This window comes from Blennius ocellaris (assembly GCF_963422515.1).
Source record: "Blennius ocellaris genome assembly, chromosome: 14".
NCBI lineage: Eukaryota > Metazoa > Chordata > Actinopteri > Blenniiformes > Blenniidae > Blennius > Blennius ocellaris.
Window position 1 is genome coordinate 28151132 of NC_137663.1, and position 20863 is coordinate 28171994.

General features: G+C 50.8%; 1 protein-coding gene across 1 annotated transcript in view; it reads left to right on the forward strand.

The window, feature by feature from the left end:
- The window catches only part of sgcd (sarcoglycan, delta (dystrophin-associated glycoprotein)), a 125378-nt gene that overhangs the window by 39484 nt on the left and 65031 nt on the right, over positions 1 to 20863 (forward strand). The window contains exon 2 of the mRNA XM_080508263.1: positions 14672 to 14727. The gene's annotated coding sequence lies outside the window, so the exon portion shown is untranslated. The remainder of the gene's footprint in view (positions 1 to 14671; positions 14728 to 20863) is intronic.

The window sequence follows — 20863 nt, forward strand, 5'->3', positions numbered from 1 at the left end:
CACGCCGTCCGGAGACACGCCGTCCGGAGACACGCCGTCCGGAGACACGGCGTCCCGAGACACGCCGCCGTGAGGCACGCCGTCCGGAGACACGCCGTCCCGAGACACGCCGTCCCGAGACACGCCGTCCGGAGACACGCCGTCCGGAGACACGCCGTCCCGAGACACGTCGTCCCGAGACACGCCGTCCCGAGACACGCCGCCGTGAGGCACGCTGTCCGGAGACACGCCGTCCCGAGACACGCCGCCGTGAGGCACGCCGTCCGGAGACACGCCGTCCGGAGACACGCCGTCCCGAGACACGTCGTCCCGAGACACGCCGTCCCGAGACACGCCGCCGTGAGGCACGCCGTCCGGAGACACGCCGTCCCGAGACACGCCGTCCCGAGACACGTCGTCCCGAGGCACGCCGCCCCGAGGCACGCCGTCCGGAGACACGCCGTCCCGAGACACGCCGTCCCGAGACACGCCGTCCGGAGACACGTCGTCCCGAGACACGTCGTCCCGAGACACGTCGTCCCGAGACACGCCGTCCCGAGACACGCCGTCCCGAGACACGTCGTCCCGAGACACGTCGTCCCGAGACACGCCGCCCCGAGGCACGCCGTCCGGAGACACGCCGTCCCGAGACACGCCGTCCCGAGACACGCCGTCCCGAGACACGCCGTCCGGAGACACATCGTCCCGAGACACGTCGTCCTGAGACACGTCGTCCCGAGACACGCCGTCCCGAGACACGCCGTCCCGAGACACGTCGTCCCGAGACACGCCGTCCCGAGACACGTCGTCCGGAGACACGCCGTCCGGAGACACGCCGTCCCGAGACACGTCGTCCCGAGACACGCCGTCCCGAGACACGCCGCCGTGAGGCACGCTGTCCGGAGACACGCCGTCCCGAGACACGCCGCCGTGAGGCACGCCGTCCGGAGACACGCCGTCCGGAGACACGCCGTCCCGAGACACGTCGTCCCGAGACACGCCGTCCCGAGACACGCCGCCGTGAGGCACGCCGTCCGGAGACACGCCGTCCCGAGACACGCCGTCCCGAGACACGTCGTCCCGAGGCACGCCGCCCCGAGGCACGCCGTCCGGAGACACGCCGTCCCGAGACACGCCGTCCCGAGACACGCCGTCCGGAGACACGTCGTCCCGAGACACGTCGTCCCGAGACACGTCGTCCCGAGACACGCCGTCCCGAGACACGCCGTCCCGAGACACGTCGTCCCGAGACACGTCGTCCCGAGACACGCCGCCCCGAGGCACGCCGTCCGGAGACACGCCGTCCCGAGACACGCCGTCCCGAGACACGCCGTCCCGAGACACGCCGTCCGGAGACACGTCGTCCCGAGACACGTCGTCCTGAGACACGTCGTCCCGAGACACGCCGTCCCGAGACACGCCGTCCCGAGACACGTCGTCCCGAGACACGCCGTCCCGAGACACGCCGTCCGGAGACCAGTGATCACGTTCAGGAAGAAAAGAAGGAACAAATCTGAATTCCTGACAGATTCTTCATTGGGAGGAAAAGCAGCCTGTTCAGTGGTTTTTGTTTGAAATTCTTCATCTTCTGTCTCACAATTTAAAGAAAAACAAGGGAAATGTGTTTTAGTGAAGTCCAGAATAGAAAAGTCACATGATCGCTGGTTGTGTTGAGGCTCCGTCGTATTTCAAATGGAGTTTTGTGCGACGAAGCATTAGGTTCTTTGGTTGTGTATTTTCTCCCTCCGGTGTTCTCTGGAGGTCGACGGAGCAAAGCCTCGTCTACGTTCTGTTCACTTTGACTAAACATCATAGCTGCTGGCAGCAGATTGATAGAATTCAACAAGGTTCTAGTTAGACCGACATGGAGGAAGACGTGCATTTAGATTGGAGCTTCAAAGTCTGTAGTGTCTGAGCAGGAAGTCCAGTGTGTTCTGAGTTCCAGACCGAAGAGAACCACCGAGCAGAATCAGAACCACCTAGCAGAATCAGAACCACCTAGCAGAATCAGAACCACCTGCAGAATCAGAACCACCTAGCAGAATCAGAACCACCTAGCAGAATCAGAACCACCTGCAGAATCAGAACCACCTGCAGAATCAGAGCCACCTAGCAGAATCAGAACCACCTAGCAGAATCAGAACCACCTAGCAGAATCAGAACCACCTGCAGAATCAGAGCCACCTAGCAGAATCAGAACCACCGAGCAAAATCAGAACCACCTAGCAGAATCAGAACCACCTAGCAGAATCAGAACCACCTAGCAGAATCAGAACCACCTAGCAGAATCAGAACCACCTAGCAGCCGTTTAACAAGCAGCTGGGATTTAATCTGAGAAGCAGTGGATTGAAGAACAGTAGAAGTTGTGCTTCATGAACTGCAGTGGAGCTTTTCATTGGTCAGTTTGCTGCAGAGGAAACACGACTGAGGCCTGCAGTGTTGGGGGGGCCACAGTGGGGGTCCCACAGCGGGGGCCCCACAGCGGGGGCCCCACAGCGGGGGCCCCACAGCGGGGGGCCCACAGCAGGGGGTCCCACAGTGGGGGGCCCACATCGGGGGGCCCACAGCGGGGGCCCCACAGCGGGGGCCCCACAGTGGGGGGCCCACAGCGGGGGGCCCACAGTGGGGGGCCCACAGCGGGGGGCCCACAGCGGGGGGTCCCACAGTGGGGGGCCCACAGCGGGGGGCCCACAGTGGAGGTCCCACAGTGGGGGGCCCACAGCGGGGGGCCCACAGCGGGGGCCCCACAGTGGGGGGCCCACAGCGGGGGTCCCACAGTGGGGGGCCACACCCCAACACAACTTGTTGAAAACGCTCTGACTTGACTGGTGAAATGAGTCTTTCTGGAAACTCTTGCTCTTCGTTCTGAAAAGACGAAATGCTGCAAACGAGCCGGCGTTATTTCTTCTTTACCGTCTTTTCCAAATATTAACGGCCCAAATGACGGCTGGACGGCCGGCTGCATTAAACCATGGCGGGAAGCTTCCTGAGTCTCCAGGAAGTGATGTCAGCAGGAAGCTTCCTGAGTCTACAGGAAGTGATGTCAGCGGGAAGCTTCCTGAGTCTACAGGAAGTGATGTCAGCAGGAAGCTTCCTGAGTCTACAGGAAGTGATGTCAGCAGGAAGCTTCCTGAGTCTACAGGAAGTGATGTCAGCAGGAAGCTTCCTGAGTCTACAGGAAGTGATGTCAGCAGGAAGCTTCCTGAGTCTCCAGGAAGCGATGTCAGCAGGAAGCTTCCTGAGTCTCCAGGAAGTGACCTCTCGTGACCTTTAGCCGTCCTCCTGAACGCTGCCCCCTGCTGACTGCTGTGCAAACAGGAAGTGTGTGACGGGATTTACAGAAAAAAGGCCCTGGAGGTTTGAATGAAGGTTTCATAAGTTCATTATTTTCCGAGGCTATTTTTATTCTATTGAGGCACAAACAAGCAGCGACTCGTTCCCCAAGTCTTCACCTCTTTTTGGATATTTTCCTCCACAGCGAAGCGTTTGGTTCCTGGAACAGGCCTAATGAATAATTTAATCCCCGCGGGCCGGTGTCATGGGGAGGAAATATATTTAGCATCTGATGGATATTAATGTTAATGGCACTAAGCGTATTTGAATCCAATAAAGCCTTTGACAGTGCAATCTTTTTAAATTTATGACACACGCGCGCCGCCCAGCTATGTGCTGTTGTGTTTCCTGTTCGCCTGAAATCCGCTGCGTTCTCACCCGGCGATATTCAACATATTGCTCCGTGATAAATGTGTCGCTCGGCGTCGGCCCGGAGCATTAGGAGCATTAACAAACAGCCACCAGCGCTCCTCAGCATTCATCACTGGGACATTCGTCTTCATCGCTGTGCGGTTCTGCTGTTTGACGTAAGAACACAACACACACACATCTGAATTATTCAGTGCGCTAGTTAGCTTAGCCGCGGTCACGCTGAGCTAAAGGTCAGTCCTCTTCGGTCTCGTGTGAAGAAATTAGCCACCAAATGTTCAATGAAAACACGTTTGTGAGACGAGTTCCTCCGTCTGGGATCAATGAAGTCAGACCTCAGCTGGTCTTCAATGCAGTCGACACATTGAATCAGTCAAATCCATGTTATGTGGAAAACGTCACAGTTTTGTTGAAATCAGAGATTCTTCAGGGTTTCTAACTGCCACCGGCGCCACTTTTTAAATAGTTTGAATGAAAGCAAAGAGAGTCGACGAGCATCGCAGTGAACAAACACGTTTAATGAAATGTGACGGGCAAATATTCCCTTTGTCCACGTCCGGCGCTGCAAACTGATCCAAACCTGAAAACAGACGAAGACTTTGGTCTGTTTTCTCCTCAGAAAAGGAATAAAGGTGAAAGTCGCTCACGCCACATTTCCTGTCCTTTCAGTGTAAAAGACAAACCAAAGCTGTTGTTTCCCTCCAGCAGATCACGTTTGGCCTCATGACTACAAATGAAATGACATTTAAACAGTTGAACTTCTTCTCAGCGTCCAATCAAACCTTCGTTCCTTCGACTTTGTTCTGGTTCAATGACGAACTGTGGATTAACTGAGGCAACGGCATCCGTTGCCACGGCAACAATTTCAACTATTAGATTAGGTTTTTGGGTGAAAAAGTACAGAAACAAGTCAATTACAGTTTTTTAAGAGTTTTTTTTTATTCTCCTGAAACACGTCCTCCTCCTTCTCCTCCTGCAACTCCTCCTCCTCCTGCAACTCCTCCTCCTCCTCCTCCTCCTCCACCTCCTGCAACTCCTCCTCCTCCTCCTCCTCCTCCTCCACCTCCTCCTCCACCTCCTCCTCCTCCTCCTCCACCTCCTCCTCCTCCTCCTGCAACTCCTCCTCCTCCTCCTGCAACTCCTCCTCCACCTCCTCCTCCTCCTCCTCCTCCTCCTCCTCCCCCTCCCCCTCCTCCTCCTCCTGCAACTCCTCCTCCTCCTCCTCCTCCTCCTCCTCCTCCTGCAACTCCTCCTCCTCCTCCTGCAACTCCTCCTCCACCTCCTCCTCCACCTCCTCCTCCTCCTGCAACTCCTCCTCCTCCTCCTCCTCCTCCTCCTGCAACACCTCCTCCTCCTCCTCCTGCAACTCCTCCTCCTCCTCCTCCACCTCCTCCTCCTGCACCTCCTCCGCCTCCTCTTTCGGAGGACGTAGTTTTAGTTTCCTCAGTTTCAGAGTGGAAAACAGCGAGGAGCTCTGCTGGCCGTGACATCACAGCAGGACTTGGTGACATCACAGCAGGACTTGGTGACATCACAGCAGGATTTGGTGACATCACAGCAGGACTTGGTGACATCACAGCAGGATTTGGTGACATCACAGCAGGACTTGGTGACATCACAGCCGGACTTGGTGACATCACAGCAGGACTTGGTGACATCACAGCAGGACTTGGTGACATCACAGCAGGACTTGGTGACATCACAGGTTCTGTCCTTCATCAAGAGACAGACTGAAGTCTTCCAGAACGTTTTTCTCTCCTCAGAGAAGGAACGACGGTTGTTGTAGTTTCGGTGTAAACAGAAACCAAAAGGCTTCAGAAGGTTCTGGTTCCGTACCGACGTTCCCTCAGTGGACTGGAACGTTTCCAGGAACTCCACCTCCTCGTCTCTCCACAACTTCTCTGTCCAAAGATCTGCTGATCTCTGGATTCCTGCCGCTCCTCTTCCTCTTTCTGCCCGTTTGCTTCCTTCTCTCCGGTTTGTCGTCCAGAACCTGAACCAGAACCTGAACCAGAACCAGAACCTGAACCAGAACCGGAACCTGAACCAGAACCTGAACCAGAACCTGAACCTGAACCTGAACCAGAACCTGAACCAGAACCAGAACCGCTCGGAGCTTCCAGGTGACGGGGTTATTAGAACCCTTGAAAGAGCTGGAGCTTCCTGTGAACATCACTCTCTACATTCATGTGAACATCTCTCTCTACATTCATGTGAACATCACTCTCTACATTCATGTGAACATCACTCTCTACATTCATGTGAACATCACTCTCTACATTCATGTGAACATCACTCTCTCTACATTCATGTGAACATCTCTCTCTACATTCATGTGAACATCTCTCTCTACATTCATGTGAACATCACTCTCTACATTCATGTGAACATCACTCTCTACATTCATGTGAACATCACTCTCTACATTCATGTGAACATCACTCTCTACATTCATGTGAACATCACTCTCTACATTCATGTGAACATCTCTCTCTACATTCATGTGAACATCACTCTCTACATTCATGTGAACATCTCTCTCTACATTCATGTGAACATCACTCTCTACATTCATGTGAACATCACTCTCTACATTCATGTGAACATCACTCTCTACATTCATGTGAACATCACTCTCTCTACATTCATGTGAACATCTCTCTCTACATTCATGTGAACATCTCTCTCTACATTCATGTGAACATCACTCTCTACATTCATGTGAACATCACTCTCTACATTCATGTGAACATCACTCTCTACATTCATGTGAACATCACTCTCTACATTCATGTGAACATCACTCTCTACATTCATGTGAACATCACTCTCTCTACATTCATGTGAACATCTCTCTCTACATTCATGTGAACATCACTCTCTACATTCATGTGAACATCACTCTCTACATTCATGTGAACATCACTCTCTACATTCATGTGAACATCTCTCTCTACATTCATGTGAACATCACTCTCTACATTCATGTGAACATCTCTCTCTACATTCATGTGAACATCTCTCTCTACATTCATGTGAACATCTCTCTCTACATTCATGTGAACATCTCTCTCTACATTCATGTGAACATCACTCTCTACATTCATGTGAACATCACTCTCTACATTCATGTGAACATCACTCTCTCTACATTCATGTGAACATCTCTCTCTACATTCATGTGAACATCACTCTCTACATTCATGTGAACATCACTCTCTACATTCATGTGAACATCTCTCTCTACATTCATGTGAACATCACTCTCTACATTCATGTGAACATCTCTCTCTACATTCATGTGAACATCTCTCTCTACATTCATGTGAACATCTCTCTCTACATTCATGTGAACATCTCTCTCTACATTCATGTGAACATCACTCTCTACATTCATGTGAACATCTCTCTCTACATTCATGTGAACATCACTCTCTACATTCATGTGAACATCTCTCTGTACATTCATGTGAACATCTCTCTCTACATTCATGTGAACATCTCTCTCTACATTCATGTGAACATCTCTCTCTACATTCATGTGAACATCTCTCTCTACATTCATGTGAACATCACTCTCTACATTCATGTGAACATCTCTCTCTACAGTCATGTGAACATCTCTCTATACATTCATGTGAACATCTCTCTCTACATTCATGTGAACATCACTCTCTACATTCATGTGAACATCTCTCTCTACATTCATGTGGACATCTCTCTCTACATTCATGTGAACATCACTCTCTCTACATTCATGTGAACATCTCTCTCTACATTCATGTGAACATCACTCTCTACATTCACTCACACAGTAGAATTCACTTGCTGAGGAACTGAACAGGCAGGAAATGAGAAAATGAGGACGGGTTTCTTCTTCTGACGGCAAAGTCACTCCTCCTCCTCTTTTCTCCTCCCATTCATTCATTCTGGTCCTAATGGCTCTTCCTCCTCCTCCTCCTCCTCCTCCTCCTCCTCCTCCTCCCCACAACCACTTCATCTGCTTCTCCCTCTGTCAACATAACTCTCCGTCCTCCTCCATCGCCCTCATTTCTATAAAGCTCTGCCGGCGGCTGCTTGAACATTCGCCTCACGGCGGCATGGAGGAAGAAAACCAGGCGGAGCAACAACAAATAAACGCCGGCGAAGTTCTATAACAAGACGTAATTCATCACAAGACGATCAGGAACAAGGGGAGAGCAAAGTCAAACTCCGAGTCTGTGAAACTCGTCCAAACGCAGCAAGAGCCGCGGCGAGGATCCGGCGAGGATCCGGCTGGGATCCGGCGAGGATCCGGCGAGGATCCGGCTGGGATCCGGCGAGGATCCGGCGGGGATCCGGCGAGGATCCGGCTGGGATCCGGCAAGGATCCGGTGAGGAGCGGCGAAGGATCCGGCGGGGAGCCGGCGGGGATCCGGCAAGGATCCGGCGAGGATCCGGCGAAGATCCGGCAAGGATCCGGCGAGGATCCGGCGAAGATCCGGCGGGGATCCTGCGAGGATCAGGCGAGGATCCGGTGAGGAGCGGCGAAGGATCCGGCGGGGATCCGGCAAGGATCCGGCGGGGAGCGGCGGGGATCCGGCGAGGAGCAAGGATACGGCGCGGATCCGGCGAGGATCCGGCGAGGAGCGAGGATCCGGCGAGGAGCGGCGAGGAGCGAGGATCCGGCGAGGAGCGGCGAGGATCCGGCGAGGAGCGGCGAGGAGCGAGGATCCGGCGAGGAGCGGCGAGGAGCGAGGATCCGGCGAGGAGCGGCGAGGAGCGAGGATCCGGCGAGGAGCGGCGAGGAGCGAGGATCCGGCGAGGAGCGGCGAGGAGCAAGGATACGGCGCGGATCCGGCGAGGATCCGGCGGGGATCCGGCGAGGAGCGGCGAGGAGCGAGGATCCGGCGAGGAGCGGCGAGGAGCAAGGATACGGCGCGGATCCGGCGAGGATCCGGCGGGGATCCGGCGAGGAGCGAGGATCCGGCGAGGAGCGGCGAGGAGCGGCGAGGAGCGAGGATCCGGCGAGGAGCGGCGAGGAGCGGCGAGGAGCGAGGATCCGGCGCTCCGTCGCTGAAGCTGCTGAACAGCGGTGGTTCGTCTCCATTAGAGCTTCTGTCTCTTCCTTCCATCAGCTTCGCTGCAACGCGCCGAATAATCATCACTTCAAGGGCGCCGGAGCGTCTCGGTTCCTGGCGCGGCGGCAGGAGGCGGCGCCCGCCACGTGTCCGCTCAGCCGGAACACGGCCGCTCACCCGCCGGGCGGCGGCTTTAGTCTGGGTCACTTCCTGCTGCGGCGGCGGGGCCGCGGCGCCGCAACAGGCCGCTCGCCACCGTCCAGGCGTGTAATGCCATCATCACGGCCTCTTAGCTCCGCCTCCGTCCGTCCCAGGTCACTGGCCGCCTGGCAACCAACCGGCGCTTCCAGAGAGTCTCATCCTCTGATTGGACGTTCCGGTGAGAAGAACATCCAGTCTGTTCCTCTTCAGTCGACCATGTTTACAACAAACCGATGATCCTGGATCGTCTTGTTTACCTTTTCTCTTCATCGCTTCGTGATGTCATCACTGTGAGCCGCCGCCACGATTCTGACAACCAACCTCCTCGACCCGACATCCAGCATCTTCCTCCTCTAGTCCACATTATAGAGCATCTTCCTCCTCTAGTCCACATTATAGAGCATCTTCCTCCTCTGGTCCACATTATAGAGCATCTTCCTCCTCTGGTCCACATTATAGAGCATCTTCCTCCTCTAGTCCACATTATAGAGCATCTTCCTCCTCTAGTCCACATTATAGAGCATCTTCCTCCTCTAGTCCACATTATAGAGCATCTTCCTCCTCTAGTCCACATTATAGAGCATCTTCCTCCTCTAGTCCACATTATAGAGCATCTTGTTAACCCAATACTTGTCTGAGTGACGTTTCCCTGAACAGCCGGGACTCGTGTTCTCATCATTCTCATCATTCTCATCATGAGGAAGCAGAGTGTTCACACTGGTCCCTGGAAAGGTCGACTATTGAGACTGGATTATAACCACATGAAGAGTGTGTGTGTGTGTGTGTGTGTGTGTGTGTGTGTGTGTGTGTGTGTGTGTGTGTGTGTGTGTGTGTGTGTGTGTGTGTGTGTGTGTGTGTGTGTGTGTGTGTGTGTGTGTGTGTGTGTGTGTGTGTGGCCTCTGCAGCAGATAATAGCAATGCGTCCGTCGTGACATTTGAGTTCCTGGGGGACTGAGATGTTGCGTGACCTTCTGGTTTTGCGTGACCTTCTGGTGACCTTCTGGTGACCTTCCTTCTCATTCACACTCAGATTTGGAGAGAAGAATTGTTGGCAGGTTGAAACTCAACCGAGGTTCTGACTTCCTGTCCAAAGGCTCCAGCTGCTCTGAACATCAGCATGAACAAATCTCTCTTCAGTGTTTTTCAGAAATTCAACTGGATTCCATTTTCCTGCTGTTCCTCGTTTACTTTCTGTGCTCGATGGTGAACTGTTGATCTTCATAGTTCACTTTGAACTGTTGATCTTCATAGTTCACTTTGAACTGTTGATCTTCATAGTTCACTTTGAACTGTTGATCTTCATAGTTCACTTTGAACTGTTGATCTTCATAGTTCACTTTGAACTGTTGATCTTCATATTTCAATTTGAACTGTTGATGTTCATATTTCAATTTGAGCACGTTTGAAATTAAGAAATGTGATGAAAGTGCCGACTGGTCTGGATTTAACACGTCACAATGTCCAAGACCTGCACTGAAGACGGTCTCTTGTCTCCACAGTGTTTAACGAACGGCCGGCAACCTGGGGACACAGGGGACGGAGGGGATGGAGGGGACGGAGGGGACACAGATGATGGAGTGGACACAGTGGACTGAGGGGACACAGAGGACGGAGGGGACACAGAGGACACAGGGGATACAGTGGACGGAGGGGACACATTGGATGGAGAGGACACAGTGGACGGAGGGGACACATTGGACGGAGGGGACACAGTGGACGTAGGGGACACTGTGGACGGTGGGGACACAGAGGACACAGTGAGCGGAGGGGACACAGAGGACACAGTGGACGGAGGGGACGGAGGGGACACAGATGATGGAGTGGACACAGTGGACGGAGGGGACACAGAGGATACAGTGGACGGAGGGGACACAGTGGACGGAGGGGACACAGAGGACACAGTGGACAGAGGGGATACAGTGGACGGAGGGGACACAGAGGACACAGTGGACGTAGGGGACACTGTGGACGGTGGGGACACAGAGGACGGAGGGGACACAGAGGACACAGTGGACGGAGGGGACACAGAGGATACAGTGGACGGAGGGGACACAGTGGACGGAGGGGACACAGAGGACGGAGGGGACACAGAGGACACAGTGGACGTAGGGCCGGGACCTCTGCGCCTGCCGAGCAACAACAACTGTGAGGAATCGATGTGCGGCGCCGGCAGGAATCAGTATCAATGATTGTGGACTGAAGACGTCCCTGCAGGGGACGGATGATAGAAGTCTTTCAGCTACGAGTCTGAAAAACATCCCGAGGATGAAAGACGGAGCGGAGGAGCAGAAAGAAGGAGATTATTGATGCTTTTTACCCACAATGCCCTGCAGCAGCGAGGCCAGCCTCTCATCTGCTTCCTTACGTTTCCTTGCTTCTTTACTGTTTCCTTGCTTCCTGACGACTTCCAGCTTCTTCAGTCGCCACTTTCTTCTTCTGCTGCTGGATTTTCTTCTGACTTCAGAGGAATTGTTGTGAAATGTTGTTCTAAAGCAGCAGCGCCGCCATTTTTAGCTTTGATTTACTCACATGTCCTCCACAAGCCGTTGATCCACAAGCGTCGCGAGTCTTGGTGGAGGAACGTCAACAAACGGGAACGTCAACAAACGGGAACGTGAACAAGCGTGAACGTGAACAAATGGGAAGGTGAACAAACGGGAACGTCAACAAAAAGGAACGTCAACAAATGGGAACGTCAACAAACAGGAACGTCAACAAACAGGAACGTCAACAAACAGGAACGTCAACAAACAGGAGCGTCAACAAAAAGGAACGTCAACAAACAGGAACGTCAACAAAAAGGAACGTCAACAAACAGGAACGTCAACAAAAAGGAACGTCAACAAACAGGAACGTCAACAAAAAGGAACGTCAACAAAAAGGAACGTCAACAAACAGGAGCGTCAACAAACAGGAGCGTCAACAAACAGGAGCGTCAACAAACAGGCCCAAACCTCAACACTGCTTTTCTACGTTACCTTCATTTTACTGAAGTAAGAAATGTGTTGTTTAGCTGAGTGGAATCTGTTCTTGTTTAGTGTGCAAAGAACAAATGGTGGTTCCTCCTGGTTCCTCCTGGTGCCTCCTGGTTCCTCCTGGTGCCTCCTGGTTCCTCCTGGTGCCTCCTGGTTCCTCCTGGTGCCTCCTATTCCTCCTGGTTCCTACTGGTTCCTCCTGGTGCCTCCTGGACCAACCTGGACCCTTGATGGATGTTTGTGACTGAAGGATCTCAGTGTGAACAATCTTCAACATCGTCCTGCTCTAAGCTCAAGACGATTGTTCACGACAATCTATTTCATCTTTGAGAGCTTTGAGAGCTTTGTCAGCTTTGAGAGCTTTGAGAGCTTTGAGAGCTTTGTCAGCTTTGAGAGCTTTGAGAGCTTTGTCAGCTTTGAGAGCTTTGAGAGCTTTGAGATCTTGGCGATGCGTTTGCTCACGTCGCCCAGCGTTTGTGACACGAAGGCTGAATCAGCGTTTTGTTCCCTAATCGTCAGTGAGAGGTCGTTATCTGGATCCTGTTCCGTCCCTGGACTTCATTGTTCCTGCAGGCGGTTCCAGGTTCAGCAGAGCTTCTGTCATTACAGGACTGATGAGTTTCCAGAACAAGCTGCTGACTTTTCTTGTCCGTTGATTATGAAGCAGTTTGTGTTGAAGCAACATGATTAATGGCGCCGCCGCCGCGCGCTAATCGTGTTTCTTTCATGAAGCTGCAGTGAGGAGCTGACGTGAGCCTGAGCGTCGCCACACACACACACACACACACACACACACACACACACACACTCAGCGGCTCTAAAGCCTCGCTGCACCGGGAACCTCCGTCTCTCAGGACTTTTCACGAGTCGCCGTGAAGTAAAAGCTGCTGACTCAGCCTCCTGCCATTCAGATGCTCCAGATGCTCCAGATGCTCCTGATGCGCTGAGCCACCAATTCCTCAGACCGCGGCCTGGAGGGGAAACGTTAGCGCCGCCGTCCAGGTGCGTTCCTGAGACCTCGTTTGGTCCTGGGGCCACGTTTCCATGTAGCGGGTGTTTAAAACCGGCGGTTTACAAACCAGTGACATTTCACCGCTACGACTCTCCACAAACATCGATTCCTGAAAACTCTGGATGAAATCTGTGTCTCAGTTCACATCTAGAGGAGGGGAGGTGAATATTTACATCACAATTCCTGACCTTGTGTTTTTTTCCAGGATTCTGATTGGCTATCGTGCTTCTTGTTACGCTGCCCCCTGCAGGTCTGGCTGCTCATAGCAGCTCTGAACCAGGCGGAGATTGGCTCAGTGGAAAACAAGGGTTTTTGTACACACAGAGGAGAAATATCCGTTTTTGTGAAAAAACCTGGGGAAATGTAAACATAGCCTGGAGGTCTGGGGGTCAAACGGATGTGCTGCAAGCTGGTTCAAGCTGGTTCAAGCTGGTTCAAGCTGGTTCAAGCTGGTTCAAGCTGGTTCAAGCTGGTTCAAGGTGCGTTCAAGCTGGTTCAAGCTGCGTTCAAGCTGGTTCAAGCTGGTTCAAGCTGGTTCAAGCTGGTTCAAGCTGGTTCAAGCTGGTTCAAGCTGCGTTCAAGCTGGTTCAAGCTGGTTCAAGCTGGTTCAAGCTGGTTCAAGCTGCGTTCAAGCTGGTTCAAGCTGGTTCAAGCTGGTTCAAGCTGCGTTCAAGCTGCGTTCAAGCTGCGTTCAAGCTGCGTTCAAGCTGGTTCAAGCTGCGTTCAAGCTGGTTCAAGCTGGTTCAAGCTGGTTCAAGCTGCGTTCAAGCTGCGTTCAAGCTGCGTTCAAGCTGCGTTCAAGCTGGTTCAAGCTGCGTTCAAGCTGGTTCAAGGTGCGTTCAAGCTGGTTCAAGCTGGTTCAAGCTGCGTTCAAGCTGGTTCAAGCTGGTTCAAGCTGCGTTCAAGCTGCGTTCAAGCTGGTTCAAGCTGCGTTCAAGCTGCGTTCAAGCTGGTTCAAGGTGCGTTCAAGCTGGTTCAAGCTGGTTCAAGCTGCGTTCAAGCTGCGTTCAAGCTGGTTCAAGCTGCGTTCAAGCTGCGTTCAAGCTGGTTCAAGCTGCGTTCAAGCTGCGTTCAAGCTGGTTCAAGCTGCGTTCAAGCTGGTTCAAGCTGGTTCAAGGTGCGTTCAAGCTGCGTTCAAGCTGTTCAAGGTGCGTTCAAGGTGCGTTCAAGCTGGTTCAAGGTGCGTTCAAGGTGCGTTCAAGCTGGTTCAAGGTGCGTTCAAGGCTTTAATTGATCCTGAAGTTGATGAATTTAAATGAATTAAAGAACATTTGCTGATGTTCAGACGTCTTCAACCGTCTTTTCATGTTTTCGAAGCTCCGTGGTCATGATTTTTATCTGATTTCCTTCATAATGACTGCTGGAGCAGTTTAACACACACACACACACACACACACACACACACACACACACACACACACACACGCAGTGTTAACAGAACTGATCAATCATTTTTCCTCAGTTGTAATAATCACTTCCTGCAACGCTTCATGAAACCACCTGGAACCACCTGGAAGGACCTGGAAGGCTCCAGAACCAGAACCTCCTTTGTTGTGGTTCTGGTTCTGATCCGGTCTGACGGTGAAGCTGTGACCTTCTGATCCCTCAGCGAGGACGAAGAGGTGATCAGCTGAGAGTCCAAGTTGTTATTCATTCAATCTAACATGATCTCCCCCCCCCCCCCCCCCCCCTCCTCCTCCCCCCCCACCCTCTCTCTCTCTCTCTCTCTCTCCCGGTACAGACCGACCCTGTCTGGACCCGGTCAGAACGTCTGGATCAGCACATTCACACACTGAGGTGAAACTTTCACTCTTGATAAAAAAGAATTGGCTCAGTTTTTCATGCTTCTGCCGCTTCTGCCGGTGACACTTTCAAAAACTTTCACAAAGCTTCAAACCTTCAAAACCTTCTAAAACCTTCAAAACCTTCAAAAACCTTTAAAACTTTCAAAACACCTACATAACCTCCAAAAACCTCCAAAAACCTTCAAAAACCTTCAAAAACCTTCAAAACCTCCAAAAGCCTCCAAAAACCTTCAAAAACCTCCAAAAACATCAAAAACCTTCAAAACTTCAAAAACCTCCAAAAGCCTCCAAAAACCTTCAAAACCTTCAAAAACCTTCACAAAACCTTAAAAACCTCCAAAAACCTCCAAAAGCCTTCACAAAACCTTAAAAACCTTCAAAAACCTCCAAAAACCTTCAAAAACCTTCAAAAACTCCAAAAGCCTCCAAAAACCTTCAAAAACCTTCAAAAACCTCCAAAAACCTTCAAAAACCTTCAAAACCTTCAAAAACCTCCAAAAACCTTCAAAAACCTTCAAAAACCTTCAAAAACCTCCAAAAGCCTCCAAAAACCTTCAAAAACCTTCAAAACCTTCACAAAACCTTAAAAACCTCCAAAAACCTCCAAAAGCCTTCACAAAACCTTAAAAACCTTCAAAAACCTTCAAAAGCCTCCAAAAACCTTCAAAACCTTCACAAAACCTTAAAAACCTCCAAAAACCTTCAAAACCTTCACAAAACCTTAAAAACCTCCAAAAACCTTCACAAAACCTTCACAAAACCTTCACAAAACCTTAAAAACCTCCAAAAACCTTCAAAAACTTCACAAAACCTTAAAAACCTCCAAAAACCTTCACAAAACCTTCACAAAACCTTAAAAACCTCCAAAAACCTTCAAAAAACCTTCACAAAACCTTAAAAACCTCCAAAAACCTTCAAAAACCTTCACAAAACCTTAAAAACCTCCAAAAACCTCCAAAAACCTTCACAAAACCTTAAAAACCTTCAAAAACCTTCAAAAACCTTCAAAAACCTCCAAAAGCCTCCAAAAGCCTCCAAAAACCTTCAAAAACCTTCAAAAACCTTCACAAAACCTTAAAAACCTTCAAAAACCTTCAAAAACCTTCAAAAACCTCCAAAAACCTTCAAAAACCTTCAAAACCTTCACAAAACCTTAAAAACCTCCAAAAACCTCCAAAAACCTTCACAAACCTTAAAAACCTTCAAAACCTTCAAAAACCTTCAAAAACCTCCAAAAGCCTCCAAAAACCTTCAAAAACCTTCAAAAACCTTCACAAAACCTTCAAAAACCTCCAAAAGCCTCCAAAAACCTTCAAAAACCTTCAAAAACCTTCACAAAACCTTAAAAACCTTCAAAAACCTTCAAAACCTTCAAAAACCTTCAAAAATCTCCAAAAACCTTCAAAAACCTTCAAAAACCTTCACAAAACCTTAAAAACCTCCAAAAAACCTCCAAAAACCTTCACAAAACCTTAAAAACCTTCAAAAACCTTCAAAAACCTTCAAAAACCTCCAAAAGCCTCCAAAAACCTTCAAAAACCTTCACAAAACCTTCAAAAACCTCCAAAAGCCTCCAAAAACCTTCAAAAACCTTCAAAAACCTTCACAAAACCTTAAAAACCTTCAAAAACCTTCAAAAACCTTCAAAAACCTCCAAAAGCCTCCAAAAACCTTCAAAACCTTCAAAAACCTTCACAAAACCTTAAAAACCTCCAAAAACCTTGAAAAACCTCCAAAAAGGTCCAAAAACCTTGAAAAACCTTCACAAACCTCCAAAATCCTTCAAAAACCTTAAAAAACCTTCCAGAACCTTCAAAAACCTTCAAAAACCTTCCAAACCTTCCAAACCTTCCAAACCTTCTCAAGCCCCCCGGAGGCTTTGATCTCTTGTGTTGTTGCGCCGTTCAGCTCTTTCGTCTCTTCAGGTGATCATGTGACGTTTTTTCATCAGAAACTAAACAAACAGTTGAAATCGGCTTCGTCTCGCACTGATGTCATCAATTCAGTGTTTCTGGATATATTTAGTTCACGTATATTTAGTTCACGTATATTTAGTTCACGTATATTTAGTTCACGTATATTTAGTTCACGTATATTTAGTTCACGTATATTTAGTTCTTGTATATTTAGTTCACGTATATTTAGTTCACGTATATTTAGTTCACGTATATTTAGTTCACGTATATCTAGTTCACGTATATTTAGTTCACGTATATTTAGTTCTTGTATATTTAGTTCACGTATATTTAGTTCACGTATATTTAGTTCACGTATATCTAGTTCACGTATATTTAGTTCACGTATATTTAGTTCACGTATATCTAGTTCACGTATATTTAGTTCACGTATATTTAGTTCTTGTATATTTAGTTCACGTATATTTAGTTCACGTATATTTAGTTCACGTATATTTAGTTCTTGTATATTTAGTTCACGTATATTTAGTTCACGTATATTTAGTTCACGTATATTTAGTTCACGTATATTTAGTTCACGTATATCTAGTTCACGTATATTTAGTTCACGTATATTTAGTTCACGTATATCTAGTTCACGTATATTTAGTTCACGTATATTTAGTTCTTGTATATTTAGTTCACGTATATTTAGTTCACGTATATTTAGTTCACGTATATTTAGTTCACGTATATTTAGTTCACGTATATTTAGTTCTTGTATATTTAGTTCACGTATATTTAGTTCACGTATATTTAGTTCTTGTATATTTAGTTCACGTATATTTAGTTCACGTATATTTAGTTCACGTATATTTAGTTCATGTATATCTAGTTCACGTATATTTAGTTCACGTATATTTAGTTCACGTATATTTAGTTCACGTATATTTAGTTCACGTATATTTAGTTCATGTATATCTAGTTCACGTATATTTAGTTCACGTATATTTAGTTCTTGTATATTTAGTTCACGTATATTTAGTTCACGTATATTTAGTTCTTGTATATTTAGTTCACGTATATCTAGTTCACGTATATTTAGTTCTTGTATATTTAGTTCACGTATATTTAGTTCACGTATATTTAGTTCACGTATATTTAGTTCACGTATATTTAGTTGACGTGACGCTCGCTGGGCTAACAGTGCTAGCGTAGCTTTGACTTCCTGTTTGATGACAACACTGCCACCTAGTGTCTCAATGACAAAACACTCCAGTTCCTCTTTCATTTGATTTCTAGGTTTTTTACTTTCACATTTGTGGTATTTAGTCTCGCTAGCTTAGCGCGGAGCCGCGGCAGCTCGCGGTGTCAAACAGCCTTTACAGTGAAGGGACTCAATCTGCTGCAGCTAATTGTTCAAACCCTCTGATGGATTGACAACCTGGAGCTATTAAACCAATGATGCTGGTGTCAAATGACAGGCCTTCTGCGCTTCGGGCGTTCAGCTTCAAGGCTGAAGCTACTTGTTTCTGTTCTTGTGCTCTTCTTGTGTAAAAACGGTGACGAGGAGCAGGACGAGCAGGAGGAGCAGGAGGAGAAGGAGGAGCAGGAGGAGCAGGAGGAGCAGGAGGAGCAGGAGGAGAAGGAGGAGAAGGAGGAGCAGGAGGAGCAGGAGGAGCAGGAGGAGCAGGAGGAGAAGGAGGAGCAGGAGGAACAGGAGGAGCAGGAGGAGAGCAAACAGCCGCCGCAGGCTTTGTTGTGACGGAGGGAGGAAAGAGGAGAGGAAGCTAATGAGCAGCAGCGCCAGCGGAGGGCTGAAGGAATAATTGATGGCGGTGCGTTCAGGGACCGTGTCCTCGCTACGTTTACAGTTTCACTTCATTTGATGATCTGCTCCCCGGAGTCCGGACCGGCTGGCGTCGTGACCCTCCAGCGTCCCCCCGTCCCTGGCTCTGCTGTCCCCCCGTCCCCGTCTCTGCTGTCCCCCCGTCCCCGGCTCTGCTGTCCCCCCGTCCCTGTCTCTGCTGTCCCCCCGTCCCCGGCTCTGCTGTCCCCCCGTCCCCGTCTCTGCTGTCCCCCCCCGTCCCAGGCTCTGCTGTCCCCCTGTCTCCGGCTCTGCTGTCCCCCGTTCCCGTCTCTGCTGTCCCCCCGTCCCAGGCTCTGCTGTCCCCCTGTCTCCGGCTCTGCTGTCCCCCCGTCCCCGGCTCTGCTGTCCCCCCGTCCCAGGCTCTGCTGTCCCCCTGTCTCCGGCTCTGCTGTCCCCCCGTCCCCGGCTCTGCTGTCCCCCCGTCCCAGGCTCTGCTGTCCCCCTGTCTCCGGCTCTGCTGTCCCCCCGTCTCCAGCTCTGCTGTCCCCCCGTCCCCGTCTCTGCTGGACGGCGTCTTTTCTTTCAGCTCATCATCAGTAGGGTAGAACTGACCTTCGTCACGATGGTCTTTCGATCAGTCAGTCAAACCCAGGTTCTTGCTGCTGGAGTCGTTTGCTGATGTTCCGTCATGAGAGGTTGAAAGCCTCCAGCTGTGCTGATGTTTGTTATTGTGCTGCTCAGCGTTCCTCCTGTTTTCAGTTCGTCTGTTGGTTTATCTGGTTCTCTGAGCCGTTCTGCCTCGCCGTTCTGCCTCGCCGTTCTGCCTCGCCGTTCTGCCTCGCCGTTCTGCCTCGCCGTTCTGCCTCGCCGTTCTGCCTCGCCGTCCCAGTGGCGGCGTCGCTCCATAAAGACGCCACTTTCTGTCTCACTGAAGCCTCGGCGGCGGAGCCAGGCGGCGCTCAGGACGCCGCCATTCTTCATCCTGTCGTCCTCCAGCAGAGTGTTAGCTCGTCAGCTCGTCGTAGCATTTCAGGCTACGAGGACGGGGGAGGAGGGGGGGGGGGGGGGGGGGGGGGGGGGGGGGGGGGGGGGGGGGGGGGGGGGGGGCGTGTTATCACAGTTCTAAATTTGATGAAAAAGGTCATAATGACTCTACAACCTTCCTAAACTACCGATACTTGTCTCTGCAACTCGATGTCCTAACCCTAACCCTCCATCAAAGCTCTGGATCTCTACGACGCTTTCACACATGATTGACTGACGCCATCATGTCCACCATGCTCTGCTGTGTCCTCACTCTGCTGTGTCCTCACTGTCCTCACTCTGCTGTGTCCTCACTGTCCTCACTCTGCTGTGTCCTCACTGTCCTCACTCTGCTGCGTCCTCACTGTCCTCACTCTGCTGTGTCCTCACTGTCCTCACTCTGCTGTGTCCTCACTCTGCTGTGTCCTCACTGTCCTCACTCTGCTGCGTCCTCACTGTCCTCACTCTGCTGTGTCCTCACTGTCCTCACTCTGCTGCGTCCTCACTCTGCTGTGTCCTCACTGTCCTCACTCTGCTGCGTCCTCACTCTGCTGTGTCCCCACTCTGCTGCGTCCTCACTCTGCTGTGTCCCACGTTGTCTCCGCTCTGCTGTGTCCCCACTCTGCTGCGTCCTCACTCTGCTGCGTCCCCGTTGTCTCCGCTCTGCTGCGTCCCCGTTGTCTCCACTCTGCTGCGTCCCCGTTGTCTCCACTCTGCTGTGTCCCCACTCTGCTGCGTCCTCACTCTGCTGTGTCCCACGTTGTCTCCGCTCTGCTGTGTCCCCCACTCTGCTGCGTCCTCACTCTGCTGCGTCCCCGTTGTCTCCGCTCTGCTGCGTCCCCGTTGTCTCCACTCTGCTGCGTCCCGTTGTCTCCACTCTGCTGTGTCCCGTTGTCTCCACTCTGCTGTGTCCCCGTTGTCTCCACTCTGCTGAGTCCCCACTCTGCTGCGTCCCCGTTGTCCCCACTCTGCTGCGTCCCCGTTGTCTCCACTCTGCTGCGTCCCCGTTGTTTCCACTCTGCTGCGTCCCCGTTGTCTCCACTCTGCTGCGTCCCCGTTGTCTCCACTCTGCTGCGTCCCCGTTGTCTCCACTCTGCTGTGTCCCCGTTGTCTCCACTCTGCTGAGTCCCCACTCTGCTGTGTCCCCGTTGTCTCCACTCTGCTGTGTCCCCGTTGTCTCCACTCTGCTGTGTCCCACTGAAGTTGACTCTGGCCTGTCAGACTGATTCTGCCTCGTCAGCAGTCTGAGGACCGTCGGGGGAGATATATATTATAATAATATATTTATGAAGCAGAAAAAGACGCGGACGGAACCGAGTGATGCCTCGTCAGATTAGGTTTTTCCAAAAGTCCTAATTGCCTTTTAATTAAACACAGTCAGGTGAAAGAAAGACAAACGC